The sequence below is a fragment of the Rana temporaria genome, chromosome 4 (assembly GCF_905171775.1).
Source record: "Rana temporaria chromosome 4, aRanTem1.1, whole genome shotgun sequence".
Taxonomy (NCBI): Eukaryota; Metazoa; Chordata; class Amphibia; order Anura; family Ranidae; genus Rana; species Rana temporaria.
The window spans coordinates 405,995,502-406,011,793 of record NC_053492.1 but is presented as its reverse complement, the minus strand read 5'-3'; positions in this window follow the sequence as shown (position 1 = coordinate 406,011,793).

Here is a 16,292-nt window from a genome sequence, read left to right as displayed (position 1 = left end):
AAGGTGGAGGAAGTTGGTGAAAGTCAAACATGGATTTACTTGTTTATAATATTTATTTACTCTTTATTTTCATTTAAGTGTGACATGCCTATTTACCTAATATATTTGTAGTGCTTACCCCCACAGGGGCCACTGAATAGATGCCCAGGGTTCTTTTCTCAGTACTTGTCCTGCAGCCAGGTACACAGTCACAGTTACTTCTTTGGCTCAATGAACAGTCTATGGGGTCTGCTTTTCTGATGTTTTATTGCAGGGCTTGAACTTGGACAGGTTCAGGGTATCTGTGGGATACTCTTTCCAATGATACCAGACTAGATCCCCAGACCAGTTTCAGCAAACTTCCAGTAGAATAGGCCCCCAGCTAGCTTAGCTGGGACCTTGATAAACTGCAGGCACACAGCAGCCTTCCCTATGGGGAAAACAGCCCCCCCCAGGCTATGATCTCCTCATGGACAAGACCCCTCTGTTCCAGGTCTCAGAGTATTTAAACACACTCCCAGTCATCACCTGTGCACCTCTCCCCAGGGATTTGCCAGGGCGGCATACATTTTCATCTGCTGATTAGAACCTCCCAGCCCACTATCTTCCAAAATTTTTCCAGACACAAAAGCACACAGCTACACTGATTACAGTGGACCAGAACTAAATGTTCCTAACCTAGCACCTTTCTAGGAGGGTGCTATATATTTTTTTCCCGGAGCAAAGAAAGACAGTGGTATAATGCAATATAGTTTAGATCTTACCAAATCAAATATTCAATGGCATATTGCCCACACTTGCTTAGCTGTAAGGCAGATCCATGGCTTGAATACTTTCTGAGACAGAACTTCTGACTTCAGTGATTTTTTTTTAATCTGCTTGCTTGTTCTGGGCGACTTATTCAGAGGATTTGAAGCCAGACACAGCTAACCAATGAACATTTTGAGACACAGATCAGCAATGGCAGGTTTATAGTTCTATCATGACAGGTGTTCTTTTATACACTAAACTAAATACTGGCTGTAAATCCACATGCTTCACACTTATACCAAAGCTGCTTTATCAGAACAAATTCAGCAGGACAAGGCAAAATATGATATACAGCTGCTTCTGCTTTTCACTGTTATATGTTGTCTTCTAATAGAACATGACTAAAACAAAAGACCCTAAAGACACAAATTGCAACAAAAAATATGCTGTTTCACAGTAATGAGGGCTGTAGGTATCAAAGAAATCTGTTTGTAATGATGAGAAAAAGTTAAATGTCAAGAGAGCAATTAAACAACATACAAGCAGCACTTATACCAAGAACTACTTGTTACAAAAGTTTTAACTTTGTTTTTAGCACAATTCATGACCATCTAAAATTAAAATAAACCTAAAACCACAACTGAAGCAGAAGTCATGTACATTCCTAGGAAATATTGGCAAGTAAGTGACCTCAATGATGTCAATATGTCTGACAGAGCAGGGGGATTTGCCATACAAAACATTGAATGTGCATGCTGGAGTTGATTTATTCAACTAAAAAAGTTTAACTATCAACCAGTCAGCTGGCTTATCTTTTCTTTATATGCATTAGTGATACTGTACGATAGCTGAGATCCTACCGTTTGTTGAAGGTAATACAAATATTTTTACTTTCTAACCCCAACATTTTTATTTATTGTCTATGATGAAATATTGTTCGAAAAAAAATAATTATATTGAGATCCTTGTGTAACAAAACCGTCCAGCACCCAGCTTGGGTGCTTCCGTCAAGATATAGCTTCTGCCAATCTAGACCCAGTAACCAGGTACTATGGCTGAGCACCCAATGGGAGAGACATACTTAGCAATAAACACATAACATAACAGTGATCCCACCCCACCTCTATTCAGACTATTCGGCACCAGTCTATGAGACAAACTCATAGGGCCAGATCCATGTAGCGTGGCGCATTGTTGCGTCCGGCGTAGCGTATCTCTGATACACTACGCCGCCGTAACTTACAGCTTATTTTCCTTATCTTGAAAGAATTTGCGCCGTAAGTTACGGCGGCGTAGTGTAACTTTGGCGGCGTAAGGGCGCACAATTCAAATGGATGTGATGGGGGCGTGTTTTATGTTAATACGTCTTGATCCGACGTAAATGACGTTTTTTTTAACGGCGCATGCGCCGTCCGTGGGGGTATCCCAGTGCGCATGCTCGAAATTAATCCGCAACAAGCCAATGCTTACGACGTGAACGTCATTTTACGCAAAGCCCTATTCGCGAACGACTTATGCAAACGACATAAAATTTTCAAAATTCAATAAATATTTCTGTTCCAAGTGAAGGAGTCTCTCCAACCTAGTCTGCAGGAGGGCCACCATATTCCCTCTGACCATTAACTTGTACAAGATTATTATTACACCTTTCCATCCACTCCAGAAGAGAAGCTTTATTGTCCTTATTCAGAAAATTACTGTATTTATCGGCATATAACACACACCCTCATTTTAAGTGGGAAGTTTTAGGAAAAAAAATAATTATATAAAGAACTTTGAAGCAAAATAAAGGTAGCTCAGGAAGTGGGTAAATCTTTCTGGGGCTGAAGTGGTTAAGACCAGTGCACACACTGATGCCTGACAATGGAGGGAAATCAGACACAAACTTTACTTTGCAGGGAGGGGGACCTGTCAGCCAGTGTGTGTTGTGTGTATCTCTTAGCTCCCCCTTCCCCTGTCAGGCAGTGTGATTCATTGCTTTCCCCCCCCCCCCCGCTGGCATTACAATGTATTTATTACTCTCCGACGACCATCAGCCATCCCCCGCAGACCAATTTTTTTTTTTTTTACTCAGCTTTTCATGCAAATGATTTGTACCTGTCGGGTACAAGCTCTGTCAGATCCAGCAGACATTCTCCTGCTGCGCTGCACACAGAAGCCAGTCTAACTCTTGCAGCCGTCAGCCTCAACTTCCGCGAGCAGTGCAGAGCGTTACCATGGCTACGCTATGACGGCTGAGTTAGACTGGCTTCTGTGCACAGAGCAGCAGGATGATGTCTGCCATCATATCTGAGTGTATCGGGACCCCCCTGTCTATGATTGTGTCTGCTCGCCTGAGATCGCACCTCCCAACAAGGCACTTTATGCAGTATGTACCATGCCGCTTTTAAACTATATCGGCGTATAACACGCACATGCTATTTTCACTCTGTTTTCAGGGTGAAAAGGTGCTCGTTATACGCCAATAAATATGGTAATCCAAGCCTTATTATAGGCATTAATCACATGGTTGTCCATCTTTAGAGAATGATCTGCTCTCTCCATTGGGTCGGAGGCGAAACTGAGCTCTTTATCATGATCTGACCAGAAGAAGCAGACAAAATCACTGGTCTCCTCCATGGGCCATAATCAGTGGGTAGGGGGCTTGCCCCTAGTCCCCTCCAAAAGCCTTTGTCCCGGTTGGGTCTGTCACAACTTGCAAGTATTTTTATTTTGTCAAGTCTGGAAGATTTCACTTCTCTTTTAGTCCTTAAAACACAGTAGGGAGTAAGGAAAAATCCCTAAACTAGACTAAAGACAATGAATTTTTTGGGGGGGAATATAGTAAGAGGGTTATATCCAATGTCAGTTGTTTGCCACTGTGTCCCATTGGGGATAATTCTCTTCACTTTCCTTCCCATATGCAACAGCATGTGAGAGGAAATCATTCCAAAATAAGGGGAAATCCCTGGTAGTCAACAGGGTCCCCAGAACGTGTCTCCTCATTGAAAAATGTCTCTTTCATCCCTGCTCTGGTGACTATTCAAAAGTTAGGATTTTATTTCACTTTCACTTTTGGTGATAACAGAACAAATAGAGTTGGTGAATCAGACAACAACAAAAACCTCACAAAATAGGGATATTCACCAGCACACATTGGTATAGTGACAATCTTGTCCTTCAGTCACATAAAGTAACAGGCATCACAAGCCGAATAAAACAGCACTAAAAGCCTGGCAGATAATCTAATCTCTCTTTTCTCTAAAACTGAAAAAAATATTTGCTTTCAGTTCTTCTTTAAGCAGTTGTCACCCTCACTTCATGTGACTGACAACTCTAACCTTTTAGATTTCCCATCACTTGTTGTATCATAGATGTTGGTCAAGGGGACAAATAAAGAAAGAGAAAGAGAAATTGGCAATTAAAGTTTGTGAGTGTGCGCAACAAGTGGTGGAGGAAAGCTCTGCGGTGATCACTATTTTTTGTCTAATAAGAAGAGAACTTTTGTGAACACTACTGGGTAGAAATAACATTTGTTTTATGGATTATATTCACTTGATTATTTGTTTAGACACTGGGTGGACTGATTTCATAGGAAATTATTTATTTACTAGCTGAATACCCGGCGTTGCCCGGTCTTCCTATCTTAACCTTTTGGGGAGGAAAATCATAGTAATATAAATATACCCATCTTTTATATAAGGGTGTAGGTAAGGGTTAATTTAACTGTCATATATTTTTATTTGGCATATAAGTAATATGTGTACCAGGTATTATTGAAATATCTCCAGGCGTACAGAAGTTATGTGGGAACATACATTTCCCATTGATTTGCATGGGACTTTAAACAAAAACCCAGACCCTCACAAATGGGGGTAGTTAAGGGATAAATGAACTATCCTATAGTTTAAGTGGACATATAAGTAACATGCAGGGGCGGACTGACAAGTCATGGGGCCCCCGGGCAATAGAAGATTATGGGGCCCCTCTGGCTTACAGATGGCCACCACACCAGGAGGCAGTGCAGAGGCAGGGCAGCTAAAATCTTGGGATATTCACATTAAAAGCATGTCAGTTTCGGACATATCAGGGACAGATATAAAAAAAACACAGATTTTTACATACTTTCCCTGGTTTTACTGAGCCTGGCAACCCTGATGGGGCCCCCTAGTGGCATGGGGCCCTCGGGCAGTGCCCGAGTGACTCAATGGTCAGTCCGCCCCTGGTAACATGTGACCAAGTGTTATCGAAATATCTACAGCCGTTTGGAAGTTATGAAGTAACATGTATTTCCCATAGAGTTGAATGGGACTTTAAAGGAAAACCCCGACCATGGCAAATGGGGGTGGGTAAGGGTTAAACCACCTATCCTATGTTTGTTGCTGACATATAAGTAACATGTGTGCCAAGTTTGATGTTAATATCTTTAGCCGTTTGTACGTGATGCTGGAACATGAAGTAACATGTATTTCCCATAGAGTTGAATGGGACTTTAAAGAAAAACCCCGACCATGGCAAATGGGGGTGGGTAAGGGTTAAACCACCTATCCTATGTTTGTTGCTGACATATAAGTAACATGTGTGCCAAGTTTCATGTTAATATCTTTAGCCGTTTGGACGTGATGCTAGAACATACATACATACATACATACATACATACACACACAGACAGACACGTTGAGTTTTATATATATAGATATCTATATTGTTTGTTTGATACTTGATTTGGAGCATTTGGAGATTTTTTTGTATTGCTGTAATAGTCAGTATTTAATCACATCAGTACTTTGTTTAGATCTTTATATCTGCATTGAGGATTGTGATTTATTCTCTGTTTACAATACAATTGTACTTACTACTTCTTCTTGAAGTCCATTGAGGGACATAGGAGTTCATGAAGTCTATAAAGGCAAGGCTTTATGCTGCTGCATAACGATTTAAGCCTCATACACACAATCAGTTTTCCCAGTGGGAAAACTGTCAGGAGAGCTTTTGGCTTGGAATCCTAGCCGTGTGTATGCTCCTTGCAGTTTTTCAGACAGGAAAACTGACCAAAATCCGCCGGACAAAAAAAGAGAACCAGTTCTCTTTTTTCCCATTGGGAAATCCGGCAGACTTTTGCCTGGCGGTTTTTGGCAGTTTTCCCATGGAAAAACTGTGATGGAGCATACACACTGCCGGGGATTCCTGGCCAAAGCTCAATTGCAGTTTTCCTGCCAGGAAAACTGGCCATGTGTAGGGTGAAAAAGCTGCCGAGCTGGTTCACACGACTTTCCCCTCGTGTTTCCCGGTGGTAAATAGTCAGCTGGGAAACCCGATTGTGTGTACGAGGCATTAGACAGAGGCAAATAGAAAACAATGTTTAAGGCCAACTCTCGTATTTGAAACTCTACACAAACCTAATGGTTTTATATAACTTGAGTTTATTTGTATTTTTCCTATTGTTGATGAGTTATGTTTTTATATGTCAAGGCCAGAATTGCTTTTTACGACTCCAATGTACTGTAATTGTGTTAATATCTTTTTGATACTATGAGGCCTCGTACACACGACAGAGTTTCTCGGCAGAATTCAGCGAGAAACTCGGTCAGAGCCGGATTCTGCCGAGAAACTCTGTCGTCTGTACACTTTTGGCCCGATGGAGCCGCCGAGGAACTCGTCGAGAAAATAGAGAACATGTTCTCTATTTTCTCATTGTTCTATGGGAGAAGGCAGCCCTCGGCGGCTTCATCCCTGAACTCGACGAGGAACTCGATGTGTCTGGCACGTCGAGTTCCTCTGTCGTGTGTACGAGGCCTGATACAAACAAATAAATTAATAATTTTTATGGAAACAATTTGCTATCCTTTTCTATCATAATCTTGCTGCTAAAAAAAACCTTGAGGGATCTTCCATTCAAAGGCCAACCCTCCTATAACCTCTGCCCCAAGCCATAACACATCAGAATTGTGAGCAAGCATGGCCGGGCGTACTGAAGGAAAATAACTGAACCTATTTCCCTTTCCGCACATTCAAGATGGATGGGGAAATCCTTCCTGCTGCGCCATTGTATTCTCCCCAATCAGTAAATCGACTTTTGTTCAACTACAGTGTCCACACATGAATCGAAATTCTGCCGGTCACTGCTATACCAGTCAAATTTCAGTTCATCTATGGCCACCTTTAGGCTCAGAGGATCTATAAATATGCAGTGCTGAGGCAGAAGAGGTAGAGAGATGGGGCTCCTCTGATCTTTCTGCAAATCTCCTGTTCTCTGGGAGGAGCATACTGTGGATGCCCGTTGCTGGTCCAGTGAGATGATGTCCCTCAAAAGGAAGAATGAATCAGCTGTTCTTTGGATGTCTCTCCAGCATCCCAGGTACATACCCAAATTGTCCAATGCCTTTGTACAGACATCAGTCATATTAAAGTGGTTGTAAACCCTTTACAACCACTTTGACCTACAGGTAAGCCTAGATTAAGGCTTACCTGTAGGTGCTTGAAATATCTTCTAAATCTCCACGGTTTAGGAGATATTTACTAAAACCACGGGCGCCGCTGTAGCGTGCCATTCCTGATTCAGTCCGTGCAGTCCCTGGCCGTCACGGCTCCGGCCAATCAGAGCGCCAGAGCCACGATACCCAGAAGTAACCCCCGGGCAAGATGTCAGCTGCCCGAGCATTTGAAGAGGACCGCTGCGGGGTTTTCGATTGGAGGTGAGTATTACATAATGAGCTAGTATGCTATGCATACTAGCTCATTATGCCTTTGTCTTGCAGGTGGTGTTTTTTTGTATTTTTTTATACCTGGGTTTACTTCCTCTTTAAGTATACAGGTTCAGAGGCTTGTAATAGACCAACGCAGCTATAACACAAGGCTCTAGACATCTGTTTCAATCGTTCCATGATACAGGGACCTAAAACAGTAGTAGAATGATTCTCTCTAAAGAGTTCATTCCATTCTGACATGGTTTGATGGATCAAAGTTACTGCCAACACTGAGGCAGAGGGTCAAACCCGTTAACTCAAACTGATGTGTTAGAAGGGATTTCAATTAACTACTAATGAAGATAAAACAGGCAAATATATCTTTGATCCTTCTAGTGGTATTTCAGATATTTGGAGTAAATGAGCATGCACATTGGGTACAAACCACCTATAAGTGAATTCCTTTTCCAAGGGACATTGTTATGGCACAATCTTAGATGGGGCCCAGTAACTTACATGATGAGACTTGGTGACATCAAAGGCTGTGACATGGTTCTGGGCCCAAAGGGCTCTCTGTGGCTAATTAACATAGTACAAAAAGGTCTGGTAAGCACCACAATGCAGAGCACAGTGCCCCAGGGACACATTCCAGGCTAGCCCCACAATCTTATAGTCTAGTGGAGTCTGGGTTTGACCTCCAAAGCTTTTTCTGAGTATACGCTCACCTGAATAGCTGCTGTGTAGAGACTAGCTCAAGCAATGTTTTTGAGTGTCTTGACTTAAAATATAAAAAATTAAAGGTGAGCAAAAATATAGTTAGACTTTTTATCAGTCACAATGAGGCAAAGGCATTCACCACCTTGAACACTAGTAAAAAAGTGAGGCATTGAAAGGAAGAGAAGGAAAGAACCCTGGTGCTGCACATCCATGGAGTCCTATGGTGGTATGAGAGAGAAAACCTCAACCTGGGCACTTGCCAGGCCATACCTCCACTGCGTTTCACTCTGCCCCCCCACCCCGGAGCTTAGTCATGGAGAGTCCCCATCTTCCAGTAACGACAGGAGCTGGGATGAGCTCCATCCCTTGCTGGCACTCCTTCAGTGGTTGCAGCATTACCTACACTACTCCCTATAGTGATCAAGCCTGAGCACACTAAACAAACCATGGGTCACAGAAAAAGTGAGGCATGATGGTTAGAGGCTGGGTTATACAGGGGCTGGACTTCAATTGTTTGTCAGCATCCAAACTGCTCCTGTGGGCAGCAATATATAACCAAACTATTTAAGATTTTTTAAATTCCTTTGTCCCCCAATGGAAGCTACCCTAATATTATAAACTTTTACTTTAAAATGGTTTTAGTTACTTTGTAAAATACAGTACTATATGTATCTCTTGTTATATGCAACACTGAGTATCTTAATTGGAGCTATTGGACACTGTGGGGGTTTAGACAATTTTGGTAATGGGTCTTTAGAGTTGTATTTGTAGGTGCCCGAATGAATAACAGTTATGGCTTTCAAGCAGTGTGGTTTGGTCATTGTTTCCTTTTTTTGTTGAATAAAAGCTACTGAGCAACCACAGAACATCTGATTGGTTTAGTTAATAAAAAAGTGAATAAAAACCAAATATTTAATCACTTCACTGCTAAATATAACAAATTCCAGAAAAAAGGAGTAGTCCAGGCCACAAGATATAACATTTTCAGATTTCCACTTCAGTGAATAATCAGCCACAAATACCAAAGAAAATAACTGTCTGGAATAAAACAGAGTACACAAGAATATTTCTAGGGAAAAATGTATACCTAATTTTTGTTTTATTTTAACAACCATTATTTAAAAATAATAGGATTAAAAACCCGAGCTGTTGATTTTCCAAAGAAACTTTCATCTGGCCCAGCAAACATTTTTTCATCTCAACCATTAAATCTAGATGCATAGAGTTGGGAAAATTAATTTTCCACATCTGGGTTTAGTCTAAATCACGCAGACTTGATCATTGTATATATCCACTACTGATGAATAAATCTGCCCGGGTTCAGCGAACAAGGCCAAAAATCCACAAACTACTAATTTTTTTTAAATCTGTTTTACCACGTTCAAGGCTAAGCGATTGTTTCAAAAATTATAAATACGATAATGAGCATATCTTTTAATGAGGTTTAAACCTTACCTTGTCTTAAACCTACCTGTGAATTAGCTCACCTGTAGCATGTACTATAGCAAAAGTGCCACTTAGAAATAAACAAATACCATTACCATACCGCTAAATGACATTTCCAGCCAGCTTTATTTTGTTTGAATAAAAACCTCTTTCAAAGCTAGAAGGCAGGACATTGTCTAACAAAGGGTATGGGGATCTGGGCACTGTGGTGGAAAACATGTGGCAAAAAAAAAACAAAAAAACACTGTTCAGCAGGGAGAAGTTATTTTAATAAGGTTTACAGAGCACAATTTAAAATACATAATTCCAAAAGGTTTGGTATAGTTTTTTGGGGGTCCCATGCCATTGTCTTTATTTTATGTGGGGTATTTATTACAATATCTAGGATAAAGGTCTTCTATTTTGAGTGGAACCCCAAAGAAAAAACTGTATACAAGCATGTTTCTGGAACAAATTAGGCTCGCAATCCAAGGTTTTACTGTATCTAATACAGTGTGTACAGTTTCTAATACACTTCAGGTGGTGTATTAAGATATATAGTCTAATATATATATATATATATATATATATATATATATATATACTCTGCATTCAGTGTAGCCTATATATACAGTGAATTCGCTGGTGTATAGTTTCTAATACACTTCAGGCGGTATACACAGTATATAATACAGTGCAGTGTGGTGTTGCAAAACAAAAAATACATCATGTCCAGAAGGCCACCAAGGAGAGGCAGATGCTCACAGGCCACTAAAAGAGGGCAAGCAGATTATATGTCTACAGTCAACAGTGGTGGCCGTGGACATGGTGGTTCATCCTCTGCAGGTGGCCATGGGGCATGCTTGTGCTTCCATAGCCCCACCATCATGCATGGAGGAGTCTCCAGAATTATTGGACCACAGTGTCGGTTATATGCTGCTGAAAGATGCGCAGCAACGGATGTTGGTTCACAGGTCGAGGAAGGGAGTAACATGAGCATAGAGAGAGGGGTGCCACAGAAGGACAAGAAACTGGCAGTCATGTTCCCCCAGCTGCAGCATACTGCCAAGTTTGTGCCAGTGATGAGGAGGGAGGGGATGATGAGGTCACTGACTGTACTGTACAGCGAGACAGGATGTCCTCTAGGGGGCAGCTTAAGGGCAGACACACTATTGCATCAGACCGCAGAGCTGCACAGGTGCAGGGCCCTGCTGACTCCCCACTGACTTTTAAAAGTTCCTTGGTGTGGGCCTTTTTCGAAACGTGTGCAACAGATCACACTGTTGCTGTTTTTAACCTATGTCTGAAGTGGATTAAGCGTGGCCAGAACAGCAGCCGCTTGGGCAACACATGAGTGACCAGACATAAGATGACCATGCAGTCCGTTGGCAACAGCACTGGAAAGACCCACATCATAAAGCTTCTCCTTGCTCCTCATCTGGGATCTCCAACCCTACTATACCTCCAGAGGAATGATGGTATAGCAATAGGTTTCCCAAGTACTTGCAGCCAATCTGCTAGCAGTACACCACCAATTGATTTTAGCAGGCAAATTTCCCTACCCAAGTTGCTGAACCGTAAAAAAATTAATTCGGTCCCAGCCATCCACATGCTCAGCGTGTAAATGCTAGCTTTGTCAAATTGCTAGCACTGCAACTGCTGCATTTTCAGCTGGTAGACTCTGCCCTCTTTCGTGAATTTGTAGAATGGGCTCTACCTCAGTGGCAGGTTCCAAAACGCCATTTCTTTTCACAGAAGGCCATTCCGGCTCTCTGTCGGCATGTGAAAGGCAATGTTTTGGCCTCGTTGGACAGGGCAGTCAGCAGTAAGGTTCATATTACCACTGACTCATGGTCCAGCAGGAACAGGAAGGGACATTTACTTTCCTTCACAGTGCACTGGGTAACTCTGCTGGCAGCTGGAAGGATGCAGGATAGGGTTCAGTGTTGTTGGAGCTTGTTTCGCCACCGTGCCTCCAAGATGCTAGTGGTGATTCTACCAAAGCTCTTTCCTCCACCTCCTCCTCTATGGCCTCTTCTGCAGATTCGTCATCTGAACCAGCATTGCTCCATAAGCGTTCAAGGGGCTACGCAAGCAGTCAGGCTAAAAGATGCCATGCGGTGCTTGAGTTGGTCTGCCTAGGGGACAGGAGCCCCACTGGGGCAGAGATTCTGTCAGCTCTTCAGGGGCAGGCTCAAAGGGGGTTGACGCCATGCCAGCTTCAGCCAAGAATGGTTGTCCTCCGAAAGGGACACTTGACCCATGTTCCATGTTTGGCACACATCCTGAATTTGGTGGTGCATGTATCCAAGCTTACAAGATCTCCTGAGGCAGGCCTGAAAAACCTGTGATAATTTTCACCGGTTACACAATGTCAGTGCTTAGCTGGCTGACATTCAAAGGGAATGCAACCTGCGCACCAACCGCCTCATTGACATGCCCACCAGGTGAAACACAATGTTGGCAATGCTGCAGCGGCTGCACGCACAGCAGATGGCCATCAATACCCGTGCGAGTATGGCACCAGGATAGGGTCAAGGGAGCTTGGCTTCTTTAAACCACAATAGTGGCTACTGATCAAGGATGCATGCACTGTCCTGTCACCATTTGAGGAGGACACAAGGATGGTGAGCAGCGGCAATGCATGCATCAGTGACACTGCCCCTCTAGTCTTCCTACTGGAGCACACGCTTCGTGGAATCATGGTCAGGGCACTTGGGGCAGAACAGCATGAGGAAGAAAAGGACTTCCTTTCCTCTCAATGCCCCCTTTATCCAGATAGAATTCCTGCGGGCCTGCCAAACACACAGGAAGAATAGGAGGATTGTTTCAGCATGGATGTAGAGGATAACACTCAGCAGCAGTCTTTGGTTTTCAGTCCCCAGAAACCCAAGGAGTTGTACATGGCTGGGAGGAGGTAGTTACAGATAATGTGATCCTTAGTGACCCAGAGGACTCAGAATCAAATGCCTCTGCAAACTTACGCTGCATGGCCTTCCTGATTCTGCAAAGCCTGCAAAAGGACAATAGGATTCTTGGTATCAAGGAGAGGGATCATTACTGGTTGGCAACCCTTCTTGATCGACGTTAAAAGGATAAAGTTGCAGAACTCATCCTGCCTTCTCAGAGGAGCAGAGGATGAAACATCTTCAGGAGGCCTTGAAGAAAGGTTTGTGTAATGCATTTCCAGACCCTGGTTACCATTTCCTGGTGCTGGACAATGTATTGCTGATGCTTCATTCAGTCAGAGGAAGAGCGGTGGAGAAGGTGGCCGGCTGACCGATGCCTTTAAACAATTTTTCAGTCCTCAGCGCCAAGGTCTGATCGGTACAAGCAACCATAGCCAGCGTCTGCATTATGTGGTGCTGCAATATCTAGGGACAAGAGCAGACTTGAAGACCTTTACAACAGAGCATCCACTGGGTTACTGGGTCTTGAGGATGGACCACTGGCTAGAACTTTCTCAATATGCAATCAAGCTACTGGCCTGTCCTACATACAGCATGCTTTCTGAATGCACATTCAGTGCTGCTGAAGGGTTTGTAACGGATCACAGACTCCATTGATAGGCTCACATTCATAAAAATGATCAGACTTGGATCAGAAGCTATCAAGCACCTGATGCTGATGTAACTGATTGAATTTTCTATAGATCTAGGATCCCTTGAAGACTGCTTATGCTGACTACCCTATTCCTCTTCAATCTCGATGATGCTAGCTTCCAACAATATTTTTGGTTTAGGACACCACCACCCAAGGTCCAATCTTTCTGCACTGGTGTGACAGGGGCATGTAATTCAATTTCTGATATAATATTTCAAAGCAGGGCCTGTTCCTGCACTCAACAAAAGTATCTGTGAGGGGTTAAAGTGTTGTGGCACCACCACCACCACCCAAAGCCCGATTTGTATGCCCTTGTTTAACAGGGGCATGTAATGAAAATTTTTGACATAATATTTCACAGCAGGGCCCGTTCCTGCACCCAACAAGAATATCTGTGAGTGGTTACAGTGTTGTGGCACCACCACCACACATGGACCGATTTTAGTGCCCCCGTTTAACAGGGGCACGTAATTACAATTTTTTATACAATATTTCACAGCAGGGCCCATTCATGTGCCCAACAAGAGTAACTGTGAGGGCTCACAGTGTTGTGGCACTACCAAAACCATATACCAGAGTATATAGGGCAGGCCATATAGTATATGTACTGCTGTTCAGAGTATAAAGTGCCTGGGGCCTGGGAGACCCCAACGTCATTTTGTTTTGGTATTTTTGGCACAGGTTTCCCTTAATACTCATACCATACCCAAAGGGCCTGGTAATGGACTGGAGGAATTTTTATCTATATTACGGGGATCCGACAATACATTACAGCCGCGAGCAGTTTTAAATTAAATTTTTTCCTTTAGAAATGTCATTTTGCCATGGTACTGTTATAAACATGGGAACGATGTGCTACTTTACAGGCAGACTAAGGGGACCCCCAGGCACAATATTTAAAGGAATATTTCATTTTAATTGTTTTTACTTTAAGCATTATTTTTTTAATAATTGACAATTTTTATTGAATATTTTGAGGTATAAAACACAACCCAGAGAGGAAAAAGAAAGAGAAATAATAAAAACAGACTACTCTGTGAAGGGCGTAGGCGACTATCAAACATCAGATTTGAGACAAAGTCTGATGACATAGGTAGTCAGATTACAGCTCTGTAAAACAAGAGAACAAAATGCTGGTGAAATAACAGTGGAAGCATCACAGTCAAACAAACCATTAGCATATTCTGTAATTTATAATAGTGTGGCCTGCGTATCCAGAAAAGAAAGGGAAAGAAAAAAAGAGTGTAAGGTGTCAACAATCAGCTTGGCTTGTCTCTTTTGGGCTCGTCCCTTCTGGACTCTGAGTGTCTACAGTGTACATGGCAAGGGGACACTCCCATATTGCAGTATGTCGGTCCACCTGATCATCTAAATGAGCCGATATGGACTCCATAACCTCCACATCCTTGACTCTAGCATAAAGATCATATAGTGTTTGGGGTTTTCGCTGTTTCCAGTGAAGGGCCACTAGACACCAAGCCGCCGTTAGTATATATGTGGCCATGTTATCCATGGCGTTTAGGAGGAAGAAGACCCAATAAAAAAAGTCTAGGGGAGAAAGGGATATCCACCTCCAACAGCCGTTGGAGTAGCCACTGGACTGAACACCAGTAAGGCTGAAGGGATGGGTAGTTCCAGTAAATGTGGAATAACGTGACCTGGTCTTGGAGACATCTCCAGCAGCGATCCGAGAGTTTAAGATTTTATATATGTCTGAGGTCAGTCCTTTCTGATAAGATTAAACATTCGAATGAGGATGGCTTGGAGAATTGAAGGCTAGGGTTGAAGGTAAGTGTGCAGTGATGAATTTGGAGGTAACCAAAGAAAGCACTTAAGGGAAGCCCAAGTTTGAGTCTAAGTTCGTCAAAGGATAATAAAACCCTAGTCACTGGATTCACTAAGTGTCCAAAATGAAAAAGGCTTTTCTGCAGCCATGGTGAGATCATCTGGTAAGTTAAATGATTGGGTAATTTAGGGTTGTAGAGTGACTAATGAGGCCTCAGATTAAAGAGGAGTATTGTGGTTTAACCGCTTGCTGACCGCCCACCGTCGATTGATGACAGCACAATGGCACTCCTGCACGTATCGCAGGGGGTGCTTTAAGGAGCGGGCACTTTAAGGAGTACAGGGCATGCAGGGAGTGACGTAGGAGCTTGTGCGTGTGGCCAGCGGCCTCCGATGGCCGCTAGCTACTCGCGATTGCTCCTGAGAAGGAGATCTGTCAATGTAAACAGACAGATCTCCATTCTGTCAGGAGTGAGGAGAGCGATCTGATGTTCCTAATGCTTAGGAACAACGATTGGTCTCCTCGCCCAGGCAGTCCCATCCCCCCACAGTTAGAATCACTCCCTAGGTAACACAATTAACCCCTTGATCGCCCCATAGTATTAACCCCTTTCCTGCCAATGGCATTTAAACAGTAATCAGTGGATATTTATAGCACTGATTGCTGAATACATGTCAATGGTCCCAAAATAGTGTCAAAAGTGTCTGACCTGTCCGCTGTAATGTCACAGTCCTGATATAAATCGCAGATCGCCGCCATTACTAGTTAAAAAATAATAATAATAAAAATGCCATAAATCGATCCCCTATTTTGTAGATGCTATAACTTTTGCACAAACCAATCAATATTTGCTTATTGCGATTTTTTTTACAAAAATAAAAACCCGCAGAGGTGATCAAATACCACCAAAAAAAATCTCTATTTGTAGAAAAAAAAGGATGCCAATTTTGTTTTGGGTACAGTGTCACACGGTCGTGCAGTTGTTAGTTAAATCGATGCAGCACCGTATTACAAAAAATGGCCCGGTCAGGAAGGGGGTAAATTCTTCCGGGGCTGAAGTGGTTAATTGTCTCCATATAGTTCATAGCAAATTCATAGCATGTAGTAGGGAGGTGAAGGGAACATCGGCATTGGTTTTCCATAATAGATTGTTCGGGTGGATGGGGGCTAACCACAAATTTTTCTATTTGGGTCAAGTGGTTATATATATGTAACCCAGGATGCTTTGGCTCCCAGTTGAGCAGCATAAAAGTAATGAAAGAGGTGTGGGAAAGCCAAGCCCCCTCCTTTTTGAGAGACATATGGAGGAGGCTATTTGATGTTGTTTGTAATTCCATGTGAAGTTTAGAAGGTCACTATGAAGTTTT